Source organism: Scyliorhinus canicula, chromosome 8 (assembly GCF_902713615.1).
Source record: "Scyliorhinus canicula chromosome 8, sScyCan1.1, whole genome shotgun sequence".
NCBI lineage: Eukaryota > Metazoa > Chordata > Chondrichthyes > Carcharhiniformes > Scyliorhinidae > Scyliorhinus > Scyliorhinus canicula.
Window position 1 is genome coordinate 32,845,865 of NC_052153.1, and position 26,928 is coordinate 32,872,792.

Sequence of the window (26,928 nt, forward strand, 5' to 3'; positions counted from 1 at the left end):
CACAACAACAGTAACCGTGAGTAAATACAATAATATATACAACAGCCACACGTGGCTCACCACATTCATCCCCTGTTAAAAAAAAGTCAGGCGGGTGTGAAGTGGACTCACAGGTTCAGTCTCACAGGAGGGTGTATTGTCCATTGTGAACATTGCACTGTAGGCTCTGGCATCGAGACATTCGACTCCTGGGGCACGTCGTCCTCACAACTGGGTCCCGGACAGGGTGACGGCGCAGGGGTGGTGCTAATGGACCCCAGATGAGTTGATGGGATAGATGGGGAGGTAGAAGGAAGCGGTGAGGACAGGGGTACCCGCGGGGCCAGGTCCCCGAGGGAGACTGTGTCCTGCTGCCCATCGCGGTGTGTCAAGTATGCGTACTGAGGGTTCGCATGGAGGAGGTGAACCCTCTCGACCAAGGGGTCGACCTTGTGGCTCCTCACGTGCTTCCGGAGGAGTACCGGCCCAGGAGTCATGAGCCAGGCAGGAAGCGAGAACCCGGAGATCGACATCCTGGGAAAGACAAATAGACGGTCGTGAGGGGTCTCGTTAGTGGCAGGACACAACAGCGACTGGATAGAGTGGAGTGCGTCAGGGAGGTCTTCCTGCCAGCGGGCGACTGGGAGACTTCTGGACCATAGGGCCAGAAGGACAGCCTTCCAGACCGTAGCATTCTCCCTCTCCACCTGCCCGTTTACCCTGGGGTTGTAGCTGGTAGTCCTGCTCGAAGCGATGCCCTTACTGAGCAGGCACTGACGCAGGTCATCACTCATGAATGAAGATCCCCGAACAGGGTGAAGGTGCTGTGCAGCGCCTTGATAACTGTGGCAGATGTCATGTCAGGGCATGGGATGGTGAAAGGAATAAGTGAGTACTCATCAGCAATGTTGAGAAAGTACACGTTATGATCAGTAGAGGGGAGTAGCCCTTTGAAATCCATACTGAGGCGTTCAAAAGGGCAGGAGGCCTTCACCAGGTGGGCCTTGTCTGGCCGATAGAAGTGCGGCTTGCACTCCTCACAGACTTGGCAGTCATGGCCTTGACCTCCTCTGTGGAGTAGGGCAGGTTGCGGGCCTTGACAAAGTGGAGAAGCTGGGTGACAGGTCATTGTGGAAAGCCCGTAACCGGTCAGCCTGCGCATCGGCGCAGGTGCCATGGGACAGGGCATCTGGGGACTCATTGAGCTTCCCAGGACGATACAAGATGTCATAGTCATAGGTGGAGAGCTCGATCCTCCACCGCAAAGTCTTGTTGTTCTTAATTTTGCCCCGCTGTGTGTTGTTGAACATGAAGTCAACCGACTGTTGGTCTGTGAGGAGAGTGAATCTCCTGCCAGCCAGGCAATGCCTCCAGTACTGCACAGCTTCCACAATGGCTTGCGCCATTTTCTTTTCAACAAAGAGTGTCGAATTTCGGAGGCATGGAGGGTACGGGAAAAAAAAGGCGACAGGCCTCCCTGCCTTGTTAAGAGTGGCTGCCAGGGCAAAGTCAGAAGCATCGCTTTCCTCCTGGAACAGGATGGGTTCGTCCACGGTGTGCATCGTGGCCTTGGCAATGTCGGATCTGATGCGGTTGAAGGCCAGGCAGGGCCTCAGCCGTCAGGGGAAAAGTGGTGGACTTAATGAGTGGGCGGGCTTTGTCCGCATATTTGCGGACCTACTGGGCATAGTAGGAGAAGAACCCCAAGCACCTTTTCAGGGCCATGGGGCAGTGGGGGAGGGGGAGTTGCAGGAGGGAGCACATGCGTTCGGGGTCAGGCCCTCGGACTCTGTTTTCCAAGACATAGCCGGTGAAGGTTAGCCGGGTTTTGCTGAAAACGCATTTCTCCTTATTATATGTCAAATTAAGGAGTCGGGCAGTGCGGAGGAATTATTGAAGGTTGGCGTTGTGGTCCTGCAGGTCATAGCTGCAGATGGTAACTTTATCCAAGTGCGGAAACGTGGCCCGCAGCCCGTACTGGTCGGCCATTCGGTCCATCGTTCGTTGGAAGACCAAAACTCCTTTGGTGACGCCGAAGGAGACCCTGAGGAAAAGGAAGAGACGGCCATCTGCCTCAAAGGCAGTGTATTAGCGATCCTCCCCCTGGATAGGGAGCTGGTGGTGCGCGTACTTCAAGTCAACCGTCGAGAAGACTCGATACTGCGCAATCTGATTGACAATTTCAGATATGCGCGGGAGGGGATACGCATCAAGCAGCGTGTACCGGTTGATCGTCTGACTGTAGCCAACTACCATCCGGTTCTTCTCCCCGGTCCTAACGACCACCACTTGTGCTCTCCAGGGGCTATTACTGGCCTCAATGATCCCTTCCCTCAGGAGTTGCTTGACCGCTGACCTGATGAAGGTCTTGTCATGAGCACTGTACCGTCTGCTCCGGGTGGCGACGGTGGCGACAGTCTGGGGTGAGGTTCGCGAAGAGTGAGGGAGGGGGCAACCTTTAGGGTCGCGAGGCTACAGACAGTGAGAGGGGGCAGGGGTCTCCCGAACTTCAGGATGAGACTATGGAGGTTGCACTTAAAGTCTAAACCCAGTAGGAGAGGGGTGCAGAGATGGGGAGGACGTAGGAGTTTGAAATTGGCGTATTCGATGCCCTGTATTGCCAGGTTGGCAGTGCAGTACCCCCAGATCGGCACGGAGTGTGATCCGAAAGCTACGGATATGACTTGTGAGACGGGGAGGACCCGGAGGGAACAGCACCTTACCGTGTCCAGGTGGACGAAGCTATCCGTGCTCCTGGAGTCGAAGAGGCAGGATGTCTCCTGCCCATTGAGGCTGATAGCCATCATCGAGCTTTGCAGATGGCAAGGCCAGGACTGGTCATGTTGAATGGAGCCGAGTTGATGCCGATGAGTGTCGCGCTGGTCGCAAAATGGCGGCGACGACGGAGTCGGATAAAATGGCGGCCCCCATGGATCGCACGCGTCTTTGGGTATCGATGACATCAGACAAGATGGCGGCCCCCATGGATCGCATGTGGCAAGTGACGCGTCAGCAGAGGGTGCTCCGGGCAGGCACAATGTCACGGTGCGGGGTCTGTGAGTCTCAGACTGGGCTTGACAGGCTTTTGGTTTTGATTTTTAGGCTTAGCTAGGCATACCTTAGCGTAGTGCCCCTTCCTGCCACACTCGTTACACGTGGAGTTGCGAGCCGGGCAATGCTGCCTGGGGTTCTGGCCCTGACCGCAGAAGTAACAGCATGGTCCTCCAGAGCTGGACGGCTGCCGCGCGGCACAGAAATGAGGCACGCCTGGGTCGGGTGATGGCTGCACCTCTGACGTCCCCGAGGATGCCGCGTGGTCGGATGGGAAGGCATCCAGGGTCTGGAAGGCCACTTCCAGCGAGGTAGCCAGCTTCACAGTCTCCTCGAGGTCGAGGGCCCCCTTTTCTAGAAGCCGCTGCCGGATGTAGCTGGACTGGATACCTGCCACAGAGGTGTCCCAGCCCATCAGCTCCACGTGCTCGACCGCTGTGTTGGTCTTGCAGTTACAACTGTGGACGAGTACTCTCGGCTCTGTCGTGGATTTAGGTTATTCCGGACCTGATAATACTCTATTACTAACCTATGCCCTCGGTTAACCTATCAAAAGAGGGAAACCTGTTTTCCTGCCAAGACTCAGAATAGATCTCATGAAGGGAGAATGCTTTTCCAGGTCTCAAGTCGTTAAACAAGGTCTCAGTTACTTTTTATGGGGAGAGTTCAGATTCGTCACTCATAACTAAATCGATACCTTTTGAGGTCGTGGGTCCTATGCCTATTTAGGCTTCCTAAATGAGTGTCTAGGAGATCAACCTCGAGATTAATTTTCCCACAGTATGATTTTAATTAAAGTATGTTTATTGTGAAAAACATACTGAATTGCAGAGTTAAAGTTTAAGTGGACTAAACAGTCCTTCTAGTTTTCTGTTATTAATACAAGATTTTTAACAGTCCTATGTTATCTACTAACATACTAACTTCTCTCAATAGAATGAGATATCTAAACATGGAAAAATCCTTAAAGCATCTCTATCAGTTCCTTAGTACATTTCTAAGAAGTTATTGCAAAATCATACTTACTATAGGTTTTGTCCGACGAGAGACGCTTCCTTAGAACAGAACTGACTCTCGCCCTAAAAGGGGGTTCAGGATCAGAGAGAGATACTTCTGCTAAAATCCCCTCTCCTTATATACATTAAACTTGCTTATCGGTTCAGGAAGGCAATTGTTACCTTGGCATTTATTGCTGGTTAATTACCTATAGCCAAATGGCTATTTGGACATACTATCACTGATCGATCTTTTAATGGTTGTAGTGTCTGTGTATTGTCCAGGGTTCTAAGATATATTGGCAAGGGAGACTCACATAGAGGCCTGTCTTTTTTCAGTGTTGTCATGTTCTTTAGACACCAAAACAGACACTTTTGTGAGGGTGTTATTCTAAGTGTCAAGAGGTATAGTTAGGGAAAGATTTGTGTATCTATTTATCTGGAGAATTCCCTGTCCTTATATTTTGAACACTTGTAGGTGCAGGGAGTGATCCCAAAGAATTTATTGTCTGTCAAAGAGGAGCCTCTAATTGTTTGATACTAATGAGCCCTAGGAACCAGCTTGGAGTTTCTCCCATCAGGTGGTAACCTGTACCTGACCTTTAGCTGGAGTGGATATCTTCCATCTTGAATTAGAATGCTGTTTGTATTACTGCCTTATTTCTAATCCGAATTCTGCGGTAAACGTAATATCCATCACAGCCCACGCAGATATTCAGCCAGTGACTCACCCTGGCACTGACGCCGCATGGTCAGGAGGTGTCGAGCGAGTACCTCGTTCACCAGCCTCACGAACTGTCGTTTGAGCAGCTCCACTGCCTCCGTGTATGAGGCCGCGTCTCTGATGAGCTGGAAAATCCTGTGGCTCACTCGGGCGTTGAGGAGACACTGTTTAATTTCCGGGAGACCTCGGTGGCGAAGGAGCTGAAGTAGGACTCAAAGCAATTGAGCCAATGCTCAAATATTGCCAAGAACTGGTTTTAATCAGTGAGAATGTGCCCACCAGTAGTTCCTCCCGCATCGAGAGGCTGTCCCGGATCGATGGGTTATATACCTTCTCAGAGGGGCGGAGCCACAGGCGGAGCCAACAACATCAACACAACAACAGTAACAGTGAGTAAACACAATAATATACACAACAGCCATATGTGGCTCACCACACTGATATTCAGTCACCCCTTTAGGTTAGAGGAGGTGGAAGGGTGGGGGATACTACAAGTGTAGTGTCTCGGGTTTAGCAACTTACATACAGGTAAAAATAAAACACTTAACCAGCAACCACTGCGCCTCGCACAAAAACAGCCATCAGCTGTTATGGGCCCGCGCAAATAATTTAAATCTTTACTACTTACCCAGCAGTCACTCTGTCCTCACTCCAACCGGATTCAGCTGGAAACCCCCAACAGCCAGTTTTTAAAAATGTACTCCCCTTCTCAGCAAGCACTCACACGGCAACAACTGCGCCCGGCACGATAACAGAAATCATGAAGCGCCATCATCTCCATACTCCCAGAACGCCTTGATCGACTGCAATTCACAAACCGCCGCAACCGCTCCACAGCAGAAGCCATCTCCCTGGCCCTACACTCACCCCTAGAGCATTTCGACAACAAGGTCTCCCACATCAGACTCCTATTTATTGACTGCAGCTTCGTCTTCAACACCATAATCCCAGCCAACCTCATATCAAAGCTCCAAAACTTAGGACTTGGCTCCTCACTCTCCAATTGGATCCTCAACTTTCTGACCCACAGACCACAATCAGTAAGAATAAACAGCAATACCTCATCCACAATAGTCCTAAATACCAGGGACCCGCAAGGCTGCGTACGTAGCCCTCTACTATACCCCCTGTGCACACACGACTGTGTGGCAGAATTTGGTTCCAACTCCATCTTGTATATGAAAATGGGAAAGGAGGATGTAGTTTGGAACAAAATAAACAGAGTAAAGGAAACATAAAAATATAGGTAAAGGAACATACACGAGGGAATGCCAGAGTGCTTTTTAAAAGTTAGCAAGCACAGAAGAGGTTAAAAGTTTGAGAAAAACAGCAAGCATAGAAAATGATGTTTAAGAGAACCGTGTGTGTCTGTAATAGACAGGATATAGCTATCAATTAGTCAAGAAGCGTAACAGTCATTAAAAAATACTTTGAGGAAAAAAAGGAACAAATCAGGTTTTGTAAATGTGGCAATCTGGAGAACAGGACGTGCCTGTTTTGGGAAAAATGCTACAAGTGGTTTAAATGTATGGCGTCTTAAACCAGGTGTGAGGTGACGTTTCTTTTTAAAATGTGGAGAGGTAAATTCAACAGTATAGCGTCTTGAATCGCCAGTGGCAAACGCATTCCTCTTTTAAACCCCGAGAGCATTTGGTTCGAATTGTTTCTTGGATTCAATTGCAGTCAGCTCACCAGTCCACGGGAATCAGAAAACGCGGGATGACCGAAGTATAAGAAAAACCACAAGCTACCCAGACAGAAGAAGAATCGTTGAAGAGAGCTCCCAGTATGATCAACTAACAGAGATTTTTAAATACAAAGTAATTTGTTAAGATTTTATAAAAGCAAATAAAAATACTTTTTATTTTAAAACTAAACCTGAAATAGTGGTTTATTTCAAATCTAAACCTGAAACAGTGGTTTATTCCAAATTTAAACCTGAAATAGTGGTTTACCCAAAAGGCTCACCTACACATCCTCAACAGATCCGGACCCTTAAAGGACATTGAGTGGCAAGTGAGTTAAAATTCTTCCTTGTAGATTTGGGATCCGATAATAACTTGAAATATAGTTTGAAATAGATTAGCTCCCATCTGGTATCAGCAAGGGAGTCTAAGCGATAGAAGACATTAGAGCAGCCAACTAGTTAAGAAGGCAGAGGATATAACAATTCAGAAAGGATTAATATCTTTAATCTTAACGGAAGTTGACCTTAGAAATACAATCTACAAGTTTGCTGACGGTACGACCATAGTGAGCCAGATCTCGAATAACGACAAGTCAGAATACAGGAGGGAGATAGGGAACCTGGTGGAGTGGTGCAGCGACAACAATCTATCCCTTAATGCCAGCTAAACTAAAGAGCTGTTCATTGTCTTCAGGAAGACAAGTACTGTACACACCCCTGTCAGCATCAACGGAGCCGAGGTGGAGATGGTGAGCAGCTTCAAATTCCTCGGGCTACACATCTCCAACAATCTGTCCTGGTCCACTCACGTTGACACTACCACCAAGAAAGCACAACGGCGCCTATACTTCCTCAGGAAACTAAGGAAATTCGGCATGCCCACATTAACCCTTACCAACTTTTACAGATGCACCATAGAAAGCATCCTATCAGGCTGCATCACAGGCTGGTATGGCAACTGCTCGGCCCAAGACCGCAAAAAACTTCAGAGAGTCGTGAACACAGCCCAGTCCATCACACAAATCTGCCTCCCTCCATTGATTCCATCTACATCTCCCACTGCCTGGGGAAAGCGGGCAGCATATTCTAAGACCCCCTCCCACCCAGCTTACTCACTCTTCCAACTTCTTCCATCGGGCAGGAGATATAAAAGTCTGAGAACACGCACGAACAGACTCAAAAACAGGTTCTTCCCTGCTGTTACCAGACTCTTAAATGACCCTCTTATGGACTGACCTGATTAACACTACATCACTGGTTGCTTCAACCGATGCCGATGTTTATGTGGATGCATTGTGTATCTTGTGTTGCCCTATTATGTTTTTCTTTTCTTTTATTTTTCGTTTCATGTACTTAATGATCTGTTGAGCAGCTCACAGAAAAATACATTGCACTGCAGCTAGGTACACATGACAATAAACAAATTCAATCCATCTCCTCGGACAGAAGGCGATGGGACTCCTCCAAAGAGGAATTTTGTCATCCCTTTCTGATGCTCACGACTCTGCCTTTGCTGGTCCAGCAGTTCTGGGACAACCATATCCAGGGGCATGTCACGGCATGGGGCAGAGTCCTGGGCTCCGGTACCCTAGAGTGCCGGAACCCTGGGAGGCCCCTTCCACCACATTCTGTGGATCATCAGGTGAGAGATGCTCACCAGTGAGTGACGGAAAACCATGCCTATTAATTAATCTCATCAAGGTGTGACTATTATAGCCACCTGGGGTGACCACTGCCCAACACAAAATGGAAGATTGCAAGGAATGCAGGGAAAATGGACATGTTGCAAAAGCAAGCAGCTTGCAAAAGTGCTTGTGTATTCTGGCTACTGCAGAAACCAGTTCTGACTGCTGCAGAAACCAGACAGCACTGTGAAAGAAAACAAGTTAGCATACTAATGAGGCAATACCGGGCGATTCCCAGGTACAATGGAAACAAGTTAACACAAATCGATACATCAAATGGAAGGCCAGACTTCTCGGCACCAAAGGAAGTCCAAAACAATGCATCCCAAGAACCGCCCAGGGATCGAGGAACTTCCCCGTTATTGGGGAATTCAAATCAATCGATTGGGAAGAGATCCAATCGATTGCGAGTGAATAGAGGGTCCGCCAGACCCTGAGAGAGGTATAAGACAGAGACCCCGACCCCAGCTCTCTCTCTCTGCCAGCCTCTCCTTGACCAGCCAGCCCTCCCAGCAGAACACCGTTGCAGCAGAAGAACCTTGAGGAGGAGAGGCCTGGACAGCAGCCGCCATCACGTAAGTGTCATACAACACACGCTACGAGAGTAGACACTCTTGACCCCCTTTAGTCCATAACTACTGGAAGCCTGCGGACCCAGGACAAAGCTAGAGGCCGTTGTTCCCTGATCCGGCAGTCCCCTTATCCAGATAAGTATTTGGCCTATTAGTGGTAGGATTAGCCTAGTCTTATTGTTTTATATGCATGATTAGTAGATTACTGTAATATAATAAACGTGTCTTGTTTGAACTTACTAACTGGTGTACGGATTTATTGCTTTGAACTTGAACTTGAAACTTGTGGCGGTATCTTAACGATACCTGGCGAATCCAAAGCTAAGGAACGAAACAGAGCCAAATTGAGTGTTAAGCACACTCGCCCAGAACGAGCAACACTATCCGTGCTGACGAAGGTGCGGGTGACACCTCTTCAATGGTGATCTTCTAAATCTCTCCTTCAAAGTGTCAGGCTCAGACTGAAACCAGGCTTGTGGCTCTCCAGTTGCACGGATGGGTTTTTAGCCCAGACTTTGAGCTTCTCTCAGAAAAAAAAAATTCAGGATTTCTCGTCATCCACCCGCAAATCCCCCCCCCCCCCCCCCCCCCCCCCCCCCCCACAACAGCACCACCACAAGCATTACATTGGGGGCTCCAGCTCCCCAAACAAACATAGCATGAACCTTGACTCTTAATGGGACTCCCCAGATGGTCCAACCCAGCACAAACCTCCTGGCACAACCTGTGCATGGGGCAGTGCCCTGCTTGTCCTCTCCCTCGCAGATTATACTTACCTATTCATCCCCGGGTGGATCGCTGCGATTGATTTATATTTTTCCAGAACCTTTTGTAAACCTTGCCAACGTAATGTAACATTAGCCAGGTCTGAATATTCGGTAAGGGGAGCCATGTGATGGTGCGGGGGTTAAGAAAGTATATTAAAATGTATGAAAATGCATTCAAATGAGGTTCCCACCCTTTGAGCATGAACCTCGTTACATCACCAGTGAGGACTGTGGAAAATCTGAAAACGAGACCGTGTCAGCAAGAATTGCGATTTCCGATTCTCGTGAGATTTTCTGCCTGCGTCGTCATTCTCACTGATGGCCAACACAGGCTGAAAATCTCCCCCTGCATGAATATTCTTTCCAGGGATGCAGTGGCTTCTGTTTTCATAAGGAATTGGATATGAACCGAATGGATGCCTGTGAGTTTCATATAATGAACTGAGTTGGTGTGCAGCAAAGTAGCTTCTTCAACAACAGCTGAAAGCAGATGGAGTTCACACCTGAAGAGGGAGTTGTGCTATCATTATCTCTTGTAAACATCAAACACTTCCAAAGATTATCAAAACTGGAATGCAGTTTCCTCCATTTGTTTGTGTCAATTTAATGTCCTGAATTTAACTTAGAACGATATCTTCCTGATATTGCACTGACGTCAGTGCACATCTTTCACCCTTCATACAGGAAAGGTATGGCTTTTTTCATTATTTTTCTGGGTGTTTTTTAAAAATTCACTTTTAGGATGTGGTGACACTTGCTCGACCAGCATTTATTGCCCATCCCTAATTGCCCTTCAGAAGGTGCTGGTGAGCTTTCATGACCCACTGCAGTCTTTGAGATGTAGGTACATCCACAGTTAGGGAGAGTTAGTCACTGCAGGATTGTTAGCCTTTGGCCTGTTCTGGTAGTCACAGTATTCATATGGCTAGTCCAGTTCGATTTCTGGTTAAAGGTAATACCTAGGATGTTGATAGTGGGGGATTCAGCGATGGTAATGCCTATTTCTAGTATAAAATTATCCACAATCCCACTGGCCATGATTTTTTGAATTCATTTCACAGGGTGTTTCTGCTCATCCCTAACTGCCCTCCATTTCTGACGGCATTTGAATGTCAATCTGACTAGATAAGTAAGAAAAGCAGATTTGTTTTCCTTTTTCTGACAATCATCGTTGGACTTTTAGACTTTCTTTTTTCATAAATTTAGAGTACCCAATTATTTCTTTTCCAATTCAGGGGCAATTTAACATGGCCAATCCATCGAACCTGCAGATCTTTGGGTTGTGGCAGTGAAACCCACACAGACACCGGGAGAATGTGCAAACGCCACACGGACAGCGACCCAGGGCTGGTATTCGAACCGGGTCCTCAGCACTGTAGACAGCAGTGCTAACCACTGTGCCATGTGCCGCCCCGACTTCTAGATTTTTATTGAATTAAAATTTCAGCATTGGACATGGCTGGATTTGAACCCGGGTACCCAGATGCTTCCCTGGATTACTAGTCCAATGACAGCACCACTGCCCCACTGTCTCCCCCCTGAATCACGTCACATCCAAAATCATTTATTTTGTACCACTGCATCACAGGGAAATTCCAAAAGAGCTGCATCACGGAACAGCGTCGTTGGCACGCATTACTTCATGAAATCTATGCAAAAAACAGTGCAGAAGGAGGCCATTCAGCCCATTGAGTCTTCCCCTGCTCTTGGAAAGAGCACCCTACCCAAGGTTAACACCTTCACCCTATCCCCATAACCCAGTAACCCCACCCAACACTAAGGGAAATTTTGGATACTAAGGGCAATTTATCATGGCCAATCCACCTAACCTGCACATCTTTGGACTGTGGGAGGAAACCGGAGCACCCAGAGGAAACCCACGCACACACGGGGAGGATGTGCAGACTCCGCACGGACAGTGACCCAAGCCGGAATCGAACCTGGGACCTTGGAGCTGTGAAGCGATTGTGCTATCTGCAATGCTACCATGCAGCCCTCGTGCAGTCTCAAAGAATCCTCTCCAATAATTTCCCTACACTGATGTATGGCTCACCGGCCTGTAGTTTTCTGGATTATCCTTGCTATCCTTCTTAAGCAAAGGAACAAATTAGCTATTCTCCAGTCCTTTGGGATCTCACCTGTGGCCAGTGAGGATACAAAGATGTCTGTTAAGGCCCCAGCAATTTTCTCCTTGCCTCCCTCAATATTCTGAGGTGGATCCCATCAGGCCCTGGGGACTTAACCAACTTAATGTTTTTCAAGATGCCCAATGCCGCCTCCTTTTTTATCTCAATGTGACCCAAACTATCTTCGCACGTTTCCTCAGACTCGTCATCTACCAAGTTCTTCTCATTGGTGAATACTGATGCAAAGTACTCATTTAATACCTCGCCCAATTCCTCTGGCTCCACACAAAGATTCCCTCCCCTGTCCTGGAGTGGGCCAACCCTTTCACTGACTACCCTCCTGCTCTTTATACATGTATAAAAAGCCTTTGGGATTTTCCTTAATCCTGTTTGCCAATTACCTTTCATGACCCCTTTTAGTCCTCCTGACTCATTGTTTAATTTCCTTCCTACATTCCGTATATTTCTCACAGGCTTCATCTGTTCCAGCCGACAAGCCCATACAAATGCTTTCTTTTTCATACAACTCGATTCAGTCCTTTGGGGAGACTTGGTGTTGTCCTCTGGAAGATTTCCCGTTCTGACATGATGCTGAAGGGTAATCTAAAGAAATCAAACCTCCTAAATGAATAATGAAAGGCAGCACGATGAAACAGTGGTTAGTGCTGCTGCCTCACTGTGCCGAGGTTCAATTCCGGCCCCAGGTCACTTTCAGTGTGGAGTTTGCCCATTCTCCCAGTGTCTGCGTGGGTTTAATCCCCACAACCCAAAACATGTGCAGGGTAGGTGGATTTGCCACGCTAAATTGCCCCTTAATTGGAAAATATTTTTAAAAAATGAGTAATGAAGATTGTGAGAAACTTAGATTCTTCATTAAGGGTTAGTTTCCAAAACGCACTATTTGCACTAGCTTTGGAAAATTGAGCTCTTTCCCGATTTAGCCAAGTTCTCATCCATAGATGACAGATTTTGAATTTGCTTTGTTCAACTGCTGAGTGATGCTAATTTTAATAGACCCTTGGGGTTTTGGAACCAGGACTATTCCTGAACACTAGCTTGCTGGTTCTGCCACAGGTTAAATAACCTGCTTCAACTGAAGAGCCAATTTTCTTCTTTACTTTACCTTTGACATTCAAAGGCATGACCATCACTGAATCCCCCACTCTCAACCTGGATATTATCATTGACCAATCTAGACCAGCCATATAAATATTATGATTGCAAGAGGCAAAGAATTCGCTGGTGAGTAAATCATCTCTTGACTTCCAAGAGTCTCTCTCTACCATCGATCAGGCTCAAGTTAGGGATATGATGGAACACTCTCCATATCCATGAATGAGAACAGTTCAAACAACCAAAAAGAAGCACAACACCATGCAGGGCAAAGTAGCTGATTGATTGGCACCCACCCATCACCTTAAATATTCACTCCTTTGACCATGGACACACCTGTAGCAGTGTGCATCTACAAAAATGAACTGTAGCAACTCACCAAAGCTCCTTCATCAGCACCTTCCAAACCCGCAGCCTCTACCACCTAGAAGGACAAGGAAAGCAAATGAATGAGATTACCACAACCAGCAAGTTTCTCTCCAAGTTACACACCACCCTTATCTGGAAGTAGATGATCATTCTTTCACTGCCCCTCAGCCAAATTCCTGGAGCTCCCCTCTGTAATGATATGTATAATCTAAGGAGAATAAAGGGTTAACAAGATGATGTTCATGTATATCAACATTGGATGGTATCACTGAGTAGTCTTACAAAGGGCTGTACCTCTAAGCATTCTGGGAGAAGCTGCTGGAGAAGGATAGTGTAAGGTTGAATTAGAGTGTTGGTTGTGTTAGAGACATAATAGATTACTGTAACATGGATTCAATACTATTATTTTGTTAGCTATTACTCAGTAGAGTGTGCGAACCATTTAAAGTAGAGTAAAATAAACTAGTTTTGTTTTAAATACATAGCTTAATGTTCTTTGTAAACACTATGACTTTTGGCTATCTTGAATACAAGGAACATTACACCCTCCTAACAGCACTCTGGATACACTTACATCACATAGATTGCCTGCTACAGTTTTACAAGGTCACTCACCACCTCTTCAATGGCAATTAGGGATAGACCAGCAGCCAGCGATGCCCATATCACATGAAACAATAATACAAAATAGATAGGAAGAGATATTTCGGAATGTAGATTCACATGGCATGCCGCTTTCAGCTTTCCTATTCCTGTGCACAACTGTGGAAATTCAGCTCTGTAAGCTAATCCTCTTTGCATTCCAGTTGCTCTAATCTGCAAGTCAGATAAAAACCAGTATAGGCTTTCCTGCTCAAAAGTGAGCAATTCTGGTTCTGTCTCACGAACAGGGTGCGATTCTATGTTTCTGAGATGAAGTGTTGGTGTTGTTGCAGAATTCGTGGAGTTCCACAACTGGGCCAATTCCGCTACTGTTAAGGGGCTATCACCTGCACGCCATAGAACACCATTAATTCTGATGAGAAACGGTGCCGGCTTCGCAATTGGCACTAACAACGCTGACAAGCTGCAGCCGCATATATACACTTCACTCTTCACATACCATGCCAGCCACCAAGATGGCAGTGAGGAGAGAAGCCCCAAGGTTCGTGGACGCAGAGCTCGAGACCCTCCTTGATGCCGTGGAGGAGGGGAGGATGACCCTGTACCCCAGCCCAGGAAAGAGGCTGCCAGCCATGCCCATTCGCCATGCCTGGGCATAGGTGACAAGAGGCAGTCAGCGCCATGGCCAACATCGGCCAGATCGGCCAGCAGTGCCGCAAACAAAACGCACAACCTCCTCAGGGCAGCCCTGTCGCTAAAACCAGGCCCACACCCCCATAACCCTAGCCCCCACCCCCCCACCCCCTCACCCGTTGGCCGAATCCCCACCCTGCACCACATGTCAGTACCCATACAGGCCGCCATAGTCTGGTGTCCTGGCCATTGAGGCCACCGGCTAACCACCCTTAGGCTGCATGTGTCGCATGCTTACCCCAGGGGAAGGCCACGGACAAATACCGGGAATGGGAGGAGACAGGAGGGGGACTGCCGGACCTGCGGCCCCTCACTGTGGCTCAGCAGAGAGCCCAGAGGAAAGGTAGGTCACCGAGGTGGAGTTAGGTCGTGAGAAGCGGAGAAGTGAGACCCTGCTGAATTGCGGTTCCCCATGACATGTGCGTAAACCCTAAGCAACACAACCCCACACCACCCCCACCCTCACCCTATACCATCCCCACCTCACCCCCAGTCTAATCGTGGGTCTGGTCTTGTGCCTTGTTGCAGCAACTGCTGGTGATGGGGTGGGTCCATCTGGTTTCCCCGCCCCCAGACAGTGCCACACGCAGAAGATGCTACTGGGACACCCTCTAGTATGCACCACACAGCTGCTCCAGTACAGCAGGTGGAGGTAGGAATGCCCGAGAGGGCCGACGGGTGGAGGGCAGATCGACCCGAGGAACTAGCTGCCATCCAGGCATGTTTTGGTCTTCTGGAACGGACAGTCCCATAATCATGGTGATGCAGTCGCAGAGCCAGGACTACATGAGGGGTTGTCGACGAGCATCCAACACCTGCAAGTGCAGTTGGAGGCGTCCAACCACATGGAGGAGCAGGAGGTGGTGCTGACAATGCGTGCTAACACTGCACAGGCCAAGACCGTATGGGTGGCGTCCGCGATGGAAGCATTGGGGCGACAGTTTTGGCTTTGGATTAGCATGTCTAAGGCCTGGGGCATACTCTGCGGGGTTGCTTCTCACAGGAAACCATGTGCCAGTGCCACCTGGACATCGCAGCGGCACTCCTAAGCATGGCCCAGTCACAGAGGGAGACGACGCAGTTACTGGATGACATGACACAAACACAGAAGCTTGTGGCACAGTCATAGCGTGATGTGGAGCACTGCCAGGCGGAGATGGTTCACTCCCTATGCTCTATGGCCGCAAGCGTGTGGACGCTGGCCGAGACCACAGCAGGCCTCCAGGACTGGCAGCACCAGGTGTCGGGGGAGCCTCAGTGGTTAGTTCTGCTCACACCTCGGCCCCCAGGAGTAGCCCAGCGTTCCTCCTCCATCATGTCGCCCCTCTGCTGTGCAAAGCTGTGGAGGATGCAGCAGGTTGCCACAATGCAGGCGACCCTCTCAGAATCATACTCCAGAGTGGTCCAGGCAACAGCTCAATCAGGAACCTCCTCGCTGTATGGGGTGTCATTGTTGCGGGTCTGTGGCCTCCGGGTAGGTATCATCAGCCACGACCGCAGTGGATAACCCTTGCCGCCCAGTAGTCGTACCCTTTCAGTTTGGGCAGAGAATATGTCATCTGCAGGTGCTCTTAGGGGACATGCATCCCATCAATCAACCCCTGTACCGCGGCGAACCCCGCTGCCCGAGCAGCCTGGTGGACTCGGTCCACATTAAAGTGTCGTCTGGGCATATCGGGCCTCCTTTATGGCATGGATGCACTTGTGCACCAAGGTCTGTGCGATGCCAGACAGGTCCCCACTCAGCACATGGAAGAAGCCCGTCACATAAAGGTTCAGGGCGACTGTCACCTTGACGGCCACCGGGAGCAGGTGTCCTCCCGAATACCCCTGCTGTACGAGATGTGTCATTAATAGGCAGACATGTCACACTGCATCTCTGCTCAGCCTGAGTCTTCGATGGCATGTCCGGTCCGGCAAGTCCTTGAATAACAGGCGGTGTCGGTAAATACATCGGCTTTTGCAGCGCCTCCTTGGTACCTCCTCCACGTCCAGTTGGGCAGCTCACTCTCCATCCTGGGCAGCTGACACCTGTTCCTCTGTGGCACACTCGCTGCTGCATTCTCCTCCTCCTCGAGCAGTGCCAGCTCGTACAGCCGCAGGGTATCCCCTAGGGCTGCTGAGACTAGGAGTAAGGCCACCATTGCTGGTTGAATTCCAATATCCATTATCTGCAAAGAGTGAAAGGCCGATATGTTAGCATGGTGCGTACCCCCGTGCCCAACCAGGTCCACTGGGCTACATGGTAGCCCAAGTTGGCACTGTAGACTCTTCCCCGCATGTCCCCGTCCCCCCCATCACCGCACCCCACGCCCATTGGTGCTGGCACCGCAGGAGCCTCTGGCCCTGGTGCCTGTCCCTGATGCCAGGGGTATCGTCGGCTGTCACTGCCCTTGCCAACTGCACATCCCCCGCCCGGTGCCCCCATAGGCGTTACCCTGGGTGGGCAGCTGGCAGATGGCAGAGGGTGGGGGGGTGAGGGCACCTCTATGGCTGGTGTTAATCTGTAGATCCAGGGTCCAAGATTTCTGGCTGCGCTAATAACTTGACACTGCCCCAGTCCCTGGGCAGTCACCCTGGCCATTCAGCCTGTTCCCCCATCACCTCCCCTCCCCTGGCCCTGGCAGGTCCACCCCCACCCCAGACAGCTCAGCCTGGCAGCCCACAGTCGTGACTCTCTGCACAACCTCCTATCGCCCTCATCAGCCATGACGTCGGTTTCACGATTTTTAAAAGCACAAGTGAACCGCGCCGTTGGGAACTCGGCCCATCGGAGGAGGACAATTGCAGAGGCCCTGGAGAATACCGGGTTGGGCCCACTAATGATATGCAAAACTGTAAATACGCTCCAGTATGCATTTGTGCCACTGTCAAGGGGGAAAGAATTGCGATTTGACATCAAATTGACACCTGCTGCGATTTTGGCGTCTGAACCTATTCTCTGCCCAATCGCATTTCTCGATTCCGGCATCGGCCAACGGAGAATCCCGCCCACAATGTTTCTGCGATTTCTCACATATTGGAGGATTGCTTTCAGTTCTGAACATAGGAACGTAAGAGGAGGCCATTCAGCCTGCTCCGTCATTGAAATAGATCATCAGCCATGATCATAACCAATGCTTTTGTCCCCCCACAAGATGTTAGACGTATTAGATGCTGTGGTATGAGGAGACAAAAGTTCTGTTCCTTTTTCACCAACACACTTTTATTTCTTCCAACAGACTCTGCACAAAACTCTGCACATCACCAGACCCAGAGGCCACCTGAAGCCCCTTTACATATCAGTGTCAATTGTTGGACACTTAACATAAATGAGACAACTAATTGCAATGTCTCTTAACCCATTACTTAACACAAGATGCCCATATGTCATAAGAACTGCATTGAGAAATTTCAAAATGCCAATCCATACTTTAAACATTGGCATGGACGCAGCCCCCACAGTCTTATGGGTAGAGTTCTAAAAAGTCACAACTCCCCAAATAAACATATTGCTCCTCATCTTGTTCTTAAGTGGCTTCCCTGTTATATTAAAATGAGTCCCATGGTTCTAGACTCCCCAACAAGGGAAAACATCTTGCCTGCATCTATCCTGGCTACCCATTCTATACCTTTAAATATTCTGTAGGTTTGAATAAGATCCATAGAAGGATTCATGATCTTTCATTCCAAGAAACTCTGGCGAATACAGGCCATTAGATATATATTGTGAACAGCTGGGGCATAAGTTCTGATCTCTGTGGAACCCCACTAGTCACAGCCTGACAACGCGAGAATTACCCTTTTATTTCTTTTTTGAAATTCATTCATGGGATCGGGCATCATTGGCTGGGCCAGCATTTCTTATTCCAAAATTGCCCCCGAGGTGGTGGTTATTAGCTTGCTTCTTGAACCACTGCAGTCCTTGTGATGTAGGTACACCCACAGTGCTATTAGGGAGATACATAGATACAAGAAGATAGGAACAGGATGAGGCCTTTTGACCCTTCGAGCCTGCTCCGCCGTTCATCACGATCATGGCTGATCATCCAACTCAATAGCCTAACCCTGATTTCTCCCCATAGTCTTTGATCCCATTCTCCCCAAGTGCTATATCCAGCCGCCTCTTGAATATCCAGTAAAGGATATATTTCCAAGTCAGGGTGGTGAGTGGCTTGGAGAGGGGGTCTGCTGTCCTTGTCCTTCTGGTGGTTGGCGATTTGGAAGGTGCTACCCTGGGTGCCTTGGTGAGTTGCTGCTGTGCTTCTTGTGACGGCACATACTGTTCATCGGTTGTGAAGAGAATGAATGTTATGTGAAAGGGTTGCTGATCAATGGACTTTGTCATGCGTTGTGTGGAGCTTTGAGTGTTGTTGGAGCTGCACTCATCCAGGCAAGTAGGGAATATTCCATCATACTCCTGACCTGGGTCTTGTAGATAGCTTTGGGGGAGGGTGGGGAAAGAGGAAGAAGTCAGAAGTTGAGTTACACACCACAGGAGGAGGTGAGTTACACACCACAGGACTCATAGCCTCTGACCTGCTCTTGTAGCCACAGACTTCATATCATAGAATCATGGGATTTACAGTTCAGAAGGCAGCCATTCGGCCCATCGAGTCTGCACCAGCCCTTGGAAAGAACACCCTACCCAAGTCCACACTTCCACCCTCCCCGTAACCAAGCAACCCCACCCAACCCTTTTGGACACTTAAGGGCAATTTAGCATGGCCAATCCACCTAACCTGCACATCTTTGGACTGTGGAAGGAAACCGTAGCACCCGGAGGAAACCCACAAAGACACGGGGAGAACGTGCAGACTCCACACAGTCACCCAAGCCGGGAATCGAACGTGGAACCCTAGAGCTGTCAAGCAAATGTGCGAACCGATATACTACCGTGCTGCTCTAGTCCAGTTCAGTTTGTAGTCACTGGTAACCCCCAGGATGTTAAGAGAGGCGGATTGAGCGATGGTAATGCCAATGCCAAAGAACGATGGTTAGTGTCGAATCCAATGGAAGACTCTCTGAATGCATGGTGGGATAGATTTGAAAGAAAATTTATTTAGGTGTACAAAATTATGAAGCATACAACTCCTCTCCCTGAAGAGCCACCCTCAACAACTTGCACCCAGGTCAGGATTTATGTATTGAGCGGTTCCCCCTTGTCAAGGTAAACACTGCCCCCCCCCCCCCCATTACCAGGAGAGTTCGGTAAATGTGGCGAATCTAATTTTTGATGAGTGTACCTTTAAGAAATGGGTGTTTATAAATGGTGTGCATATAACTATCTGTAGTGAGAGTACCTTTATGAAATGGGTGTTTATTACTGCAGTGATGTCAGAGAGTGGGTGGAGCTTGGCTGTCTGTCAGCTTTTTACTTTCGTTTTAGGCTGTTTGCTGCAGGGTGTGTTTCAGTTTTGTTTTCAGAGCTGGATAGCTGCAATCACAGCCAGAAGGTGTATTAGAGTCTCCCTCTGTAATCTAAAGATTGTAAATATATCCTTTGATGATTTAAAACTAATAACTGCTCTCAGTAGTGACTTTAACCTGGTGTGCTTCTGTTTTAAAAAAATTTTTTAAAAGTCTTATGGATGTTAAAAGGACAGCTTAAGCATAACTTAGTGTTGTATTCTTTGGGGTTTGTATTTGAATTGATGGCTGCTAAGATATTCACTGTATATTTTAAAAAGGTGAACTTGAGTTCATAGCATAAACATTGTTTTGATTTTAATTTTTAAAAATACTTTTTAATTTCTACTGTACCACACCTGTAGAGTGGGCCGTGTGCTCCCCATACCACAATCTATTAAAAGTTGTGGGTCAGGTGAACTCCATGATACACTTTGGGGTTCTTTAAACCCCGGCTCATAACAAATTGGGGGCTTGTCCAGGATGAAAGTCTATCTATTGGATTGGCTTACTGAACATAAAGACAGTGAGGGGTGAGCATATTGTGGGTGCTTTTCAGGTATGGTATTCTAGTTTAAGTAGGGAGTGTGTTGTGGACAATGGCTCTTTCAGAGGCTCTGCAGTTTTTGGGGGTGGACCCGGTAACATGCGGTCAGAGACTAAAAGCAGACTGTTAGATTTGGCAGAAACAGTGCAGTTAACATTACCTGACAAAATGCGAAAAGATGAGGTAATTATGGTGGTGGCTAAGCATTTAAAGTTGCCGGAGATACAGTTTGACTCATTGGAAATGGCAAAAATTCAGTTACAAATTAAGCAAATGGAACATGAGAAAGAATTAAAGCAGCTTGAATACGAAAGAGAGAGAGAGAGGAGAAAGAGAAAGGGAGATACAGATCAGGGGAAAAATAAGAGAGTTTGAACTTCAGAAAATGGCCATGAAACATGACGGTCAGTTAAAATTGGCAGGCATAAAGGGAAACGTGCAGTTGGATGATAGTGATGAGGATAGTGAGAAAGAGCGTCATAGTCGAAGGCTTGGTGTGGATCTATTTAAATATGTCCAAGCATTGCTAAGGTTTGATGAGAAAGAGGGAGAAGCCTTTTTCATTTCATTTGAGAAGGTAGCTAACCAAATGAAATGGCCACAGGACATGTGGGTATTACTGATTCAAACAAAGCTGGTAGGTAGGGCGAGTGAAGTGTTTGCATCACTACCGGAGAAGGTATCTGGGACGTATTAGGAGGTGAAAAAATCCATCTTAGGTGCAAATGCCTTAAGCCTACAGACAAAGGTTTATAAATTTAAGGAAAGAACCTGGTCAAACATACATGGAGTTTGAAAGAATCAAAGAGTGTAATTTTGATAGGTGGATAAGGGCTTTGAAAATAGACCAAACGTATGAAGCTTGCTTATTAGACCAAATGTATCGACTGCGGTTATCGTGCAGGTCGCAGTGGTTGCTGAGTGAGTGCTTGCTAAGGGGAGTAAATTTTTAAAAAACTTACTGTTGCCGGTTTCCAGCTGAATCCGGTCGGAGTGAGGACAGAGTGACTGCTGGGTAAGGAGTAAAGATTTAAATTGTTTGCGCGGGCCCATAACAACTGATTGCTGTTATCGTGCGGGGTGCAGTGGTTCCTGGTTAAGTGTTTTATTTTTACCTGTATTTAAGTTGGCCGTTTCCTAAACCCGAGACACTACACTTGTAGTGTCCCCCACCCTTCCACCTCCTCTAACCGAAGGGGTTGAGTGAATATCAGGTGAGCTCTTCTTTTTTTTTTCTTTCTTTTTCTTGTTTTTATCCCCACGTTATCTGGGGGGGATGGGCAGTGCAATGTCCCTCTTGCAGAATGTTTGAGGTGAGGGGCACCATCAGTGTCCCTGCTGATTTCACCTGTGGGCAGTGCACCCATCTCCAGCTCCACAGAAACCGTGTTAGGGAACTGGAGCTGGATGAGCTTCGGATCATTCGAGAGGCAGAGGTGGTCACAGATAGTAGCTTCAGGGATGTAGTTACTCCGAAGAATCAAGATAGATGGGTGACGGTGAGAGGGGCTGGGAGGAAGCAGTCAGTGCAGGGACCCTCTGTGGTCGTTCCCCTCAGTAACAAGAATACCGTTTTGGATACTGTTGAGGGGGACAACCTACCAGGGTAAGCCACAGTGAACAGATCTCCAGTACTGAGTCCATCCCTGTGGCTCAGAAGGGAAGGAGGGAGAGCAATAGTTATTGAGGACTCAATAGGTAGTGGGACAGATCGACAGTTCCGTGGCAACGAAAGAGACTCGCGGATGGTATGTTGCCTCCCGGGTGAGTGACATCTCGGACCATGTTTTCAGAATCCTTAAGGGGGAAGAGGGAACAGTCACAAGTTGTGGTACACATCGGTACCAACGACATAGGTAAGAGAAGAGACTTAAAACAGGAATTTAGGAAGTTAGGGTGTAAGCTGAGAGCCAGGACAAACCATGTTGTCATCTCTGGTTTGTTGCCAGTGCCACGTGCTAGCAAGTTGAGGAACAGGGAGAGAGTGCAGATAAACACTCCTTGTTACCTCCTCAAAGAGCTCTAACAGATTTGTCAGACTTGACCTCCCTTTGACAAAGCCATGCTGACTCAGTCCTATTTTATCATGCACTTCCAAGAACTCCGCGATCTCATCTTTAATAATGGACTCTAAAATCTCACCAATGACCAAAGTCAGGCTAACGGGTCTATAATTTCCCGTCTTCTGCCTCCCTCCCTTCTTAAACAAGGGTGTTACATTAGCCACTTTCCAGTCCTCTGGGACCCTTCCTGCCACCATGATTCCTGAAAGATCACCACCAATGCTCCACAATTTCCTCAGCTATCTCTTTTAGAACCCTGGGGTGTAGTCCAGCCGGTCCAGGTGATTTTTCCACCTTCAGACCTTTTAGTTTCGCCAGAACCGTATCCTTAATGATGGCACAACATAGATCAGGGCTCAAACGTGGGACATTCGAGGTCTGTATGGTTCAGCTCCTTGCTGATTAAACTCTGAGCTCTGGGGGAGGACATATCCTTTTTCATATACTTAATCAGATAAATGGATTTTCACTATTGAGAGAAGCCAAGCTGATCAGATATTAGCTCAGCTTAGATAAATTGAATGTATTGTCTCTGCATTGTGCAATATTTCCAATAGATGACCAATTTCTCTTGTCCTATTTAGCAGAGTGAGATAGCTACGGACAATGCAAAAATATGTAAACTCAGGAACAATGACCTGATCATTAAAAATTTGCTTTCTCTGCCAAATACTGAAACTAAAGAAAAATGAATTGCACAATAAACTTGTCTCTGCCAAATAGATATAATCAAAGTTGGGGACACAGTGGTTCAATGTGTCAATGCTAACTTTGTTTTTATAAATTTATAGTACCCAATTTTTAGCTACAAGGGCTGGTTTAGCTACTGGGGCTGGTTTAGCTCACTCGGCTAAATTGCTGGCTTTTAAAGCAGACCAAGCAGGCCAGCAGCACGGTTCGATTCCCGTACCAGACTCCCCGGACAGGCGCAGGAATGTGGCGACTAGGGGCTTTTCACAGTAACTTAATTGAAGCCTATTCGTGACAATAAGCGATTTTCATTTCATTTTTTCCAATTAAGAGGCAATTTAGCGTGGCCAATCCACCTAGCCGGACCATCTTTAGGTTGTAGGGGTGAAACCTACGCAAATACGGAGAGAATGTGTAAACTCCACATGGACAGTGACCGGAGAGTTAATGGGGAGGTGGTGGGGGAGGGGCGGTGTATCAGGTGGTTGTTAACCAGGGATAGTCAGCGTGGATTTATTAAAGGAAGGTGGGGTTTGACAAATTTAATCAATATCTTTGAGGAGGTAACGAGGAGTGTTGATCAGCGTAATGCATTTGATTTGGTTGATATAGATTTTAGCAAGGCCGGGATCAAACCTGGGACCTTAGCTCCATGAGACAGCAGGGCTAACCCACTGCGCCACCGTGCTGTCCAACACTAACTTGAACAGATTGATGTATACATGACTCACTCCAGTTCCATTATTTCAAATAAAAACAGGCAACGTGATATACTAAGCCTTGGATCATTGATACATTTCAAAATTGGTGATTTAATTTACAGTTGATAAGTCATGCTTCCCTCAGACAGTAAGTGTAGGATGACATAACTAATAAGGTGGCAAAGAAAATATGAAAAAATACAAATGATATGGAGATGCCGGCATTGGACTGGGGTGAGCACAGTAAGAAGTCTTACAACACCAGGTTAAAGTCCAACAGGTGTGTTTCAAACACTAGCTTTCGGAGCACTGCTCCTTCTTCAGGTGAAAGAATAAAAAATATAAAGTAATACAGCTGTCTCAACCTTTATACCCAAAGTTGTAAATATATAGACTCCAACATTTCATTAATTAAACAAATATTAATCCCACATAACGAGCACAGCTAAAGAAGCAAAATACTGCAGATGCTGGAATCTGAAACAAAAACAGAGAGACCTGCAAAATCTCCGATCTGCAGGGAAACTGAATGAATGTTTCCAGTCCGATTTGAGTCCTTCATTAAAAGGGTCATGAGGATTCGAAATGTTAACTCCGTATTGTTACCCCACAGATGCTTCCAGACCGTCTGAGTTTATTCAGCTTTGTTCTTGCAGTTAAAAGGTTGAGTTCCTCAGTAAAAATATCAAGGATGGTATTTTAAAAATATTTCTAGTTCCCTGTCATGGAGACACACAAGAAATCTAGCAAACCACTTTAATTAAAAACAACATAAACATTTTTTACTGTCACTTGTGTAGCGACTTAAACATGCATTTGGAACAAAATGCTGTTGGGCAGATACTTACCCCTCAGCCCATTTCGAAAGCAACTACCATTTTGTTAAATGATATAGGTAAATGATTTCTATGAATTATGTTAACTAACAAACGTAACAACCATTCATCACAACTATTAGTCCTGAATTTAATATTGGCTTAAGAAAAAAATTGTTTTCAGATTCTTTGTGAACTTCAGACCCAAGAAATGCCAGTGATACTGAATAGTTTTTAATCAGGCAAAGTAATAGCAAACTTTTATTAGTGAATGTGACTTAACAGTCTAATTACCTTTAACCAAAGCCGTGTTACAAGACGTTTTTCTTGCGATCACTCAGACTTTCCAGTCCACAAACGCCAGCTGGAAAATTCAAGCCCTTTATGTAGCCTCTCTTATCAGAGTGCCTTGTTCCGGAGAGCAAAGCATAGGGGCCTCCCTTACAAAGTTTCCCAGCTTAAAAAACTCATCAAACTAGTAAGGAGTGGCGATAAACAGCAAAACTGGAGATCAAAGCATCTCACAGCTCTCCATGCATTCAAAAGCTGTGACAACACCTTCACGGCTTTACAATGACGCTGGGTGGTAATGGGGCGGGGATTGGCGCAGTGATTGCTTTTCATCTGATCAACTTGATGCAAATGTAAACCAGGAGTTTATGGGTCAGGAGGTGCAGACAGCATAACTGAGACAGCTGTGCTTTGTGTATTTTGTAAAGATTGTCACTTTGTGTTGGGTCTACATCATAGTTCCTTTGAATACACTTTTAACTCTTTCACCAATGCACAGTACAACAAGAACTTCACTGCTTTTTCCATCGACTTGCTTTAAAATTATGCTGAACAAATGTTATCAGAGGTTGCTGCTATAATTAATTGATTGTAGTTTAGAATTACCACGGCATCTCTGCATTTCTGATCCTGACATTCTTCAGAAGTAGAGATACATTCTAATCAGCTCTCAATTAAAGCTCCCAACAGATACTATTATCAGGAAGTGTTGGGGCCAAAACGTCTATGGAGTGGCACAGTCGCATTGCCATGACACTCTTTGTTTAATCTCTGAAAATCCAGCCCTTTATTTTTCACTCCACCTTCCAACTCAGACCAAGCAAAAACTGTCCAGTGAAGTGGGATCCCGATGCATTCTGTTGAGGCCTGAAAAGTGGAAGGTAACACCACCTCCCCTTTTAAGGCACCAGCAGTTAATGGGGAGGTGGTGGGGGAGGGGCGGTGTATCAGGTGGTTGTTAACCAGGGATATTTAGGGTAGATTTATTAAGGGAAGGTGGGGTTTGACAAATTTAATCAACTTTTTTGAGGAGGTAACCAGGAGTGTTGATGAGGGTAATGCATTTGATTTGGTCGATATGGATTTTAGCAAGGCTTTTGATAAGTTCTCGCATGGCAGACTGGTCAAGAAAGTACGATTCAAGGCAAAGTAGCTCATTGGATAAATAATTGGCTGAGAGGCAGGATGTCGAAGGTGAAGCTGGAGGGGTGTTTCTGGAAGTCTCTTTCCAATGGGGTTCTGCAGGGTTTGGTGCTGGAGGTCTTGCTATTTGTGGTGTACATTAATGATTTGGGCTTAAATGTAAGGGGGGTGATCAAGAAGTTTGTAGATAACAATCATTGGTAAGGTGGTAAATAGTGAGGAGAATAACTGTAGTCTGCATAAGGATATCAATGGACTAGTTAGGTGAGCAGAGCGATGGTAAAAGTGTTAATAGCATATGGTAGGGCAGCACGGTAGCATAGTGGTTAGCACAGTTGCTTCACAGCTCCAGGGTCCTAGGTTCCATTCCCAGCTTGGGTCACTGTCTGTGCGCAGTCTCCCCGTCTGCATGGGTTTCTTCCGGGTGCTCTGGTTTCCTCCCATAGTTCAACGATGTGCAGGTTTGGTGGATTGGCCATGCTAAATTGCCCTTGGTGTCCAAAAAGGTTAAGTGGGGGTTACTGGGTTACGGGGATACTGCTCCCAACCGATCTTTCAACGCATCTGTCGATATTTTCGTCTTCCTGGTAGGGTCAAAAAATGTCAGCACTGGCGCTGTTGTCAATGTTTCTTGTAATGCTTGCCATTCCTGTTCATGTTTAGGAGACCATTGGAATATCATGTCACTCTTAGAACATACAACACAGTACAGACCCTTTGGCCAAAGATGTTGTGTTGACCATTTATCCTAATCTAAGATCAACCTAGCCTACACCCCTTCAATTTACTGCTGTCCATGTGCCATGGGCCTCCAGTCCAAGCAACATCCTGGTAAATTTTGATTGTTTCTCTGAGGTGTGAAGATTTTGCTGCAAGATTAGGAATAAATTTGCCAATGAAATTTATAATTCCTAACATTCTAAGTA

The 26,928-nt window shown here is 47.1% G+C and overlaps 1 protein-coding gene across 2 annotated transcripts in view; it reads right to left on the reverse strand.

Annotated features, from left to right (window-relative positions):
- Positions 1–25,585, reverse strand: part of frem1a (Fras1 related extracellular matrix 1a) — a 452,495-nt gene extending 426,910 nt beyond the window's left edge. Inside the window, exons 1-2 of one of the 2 annotated variants that reach the window (XM_038804357.1) lie at positions 24,863–25,572; positions 13,079–13,123 (exon numbers count right to left, since the gene is read on the reverse strand). The gene's annotated coding sequence lies outside the window, so the exon portion shown is untranslated. Of the gene's footprint in view, positions 1–13,078; positions 13,124–24,862 lie in introns of both variants that reach the window. The other variant, XM_038804359.1, reaches the window with a different exon arrangement.
- Positions 25,586–26,928: the final 1,343 nt, after the last annotated feature.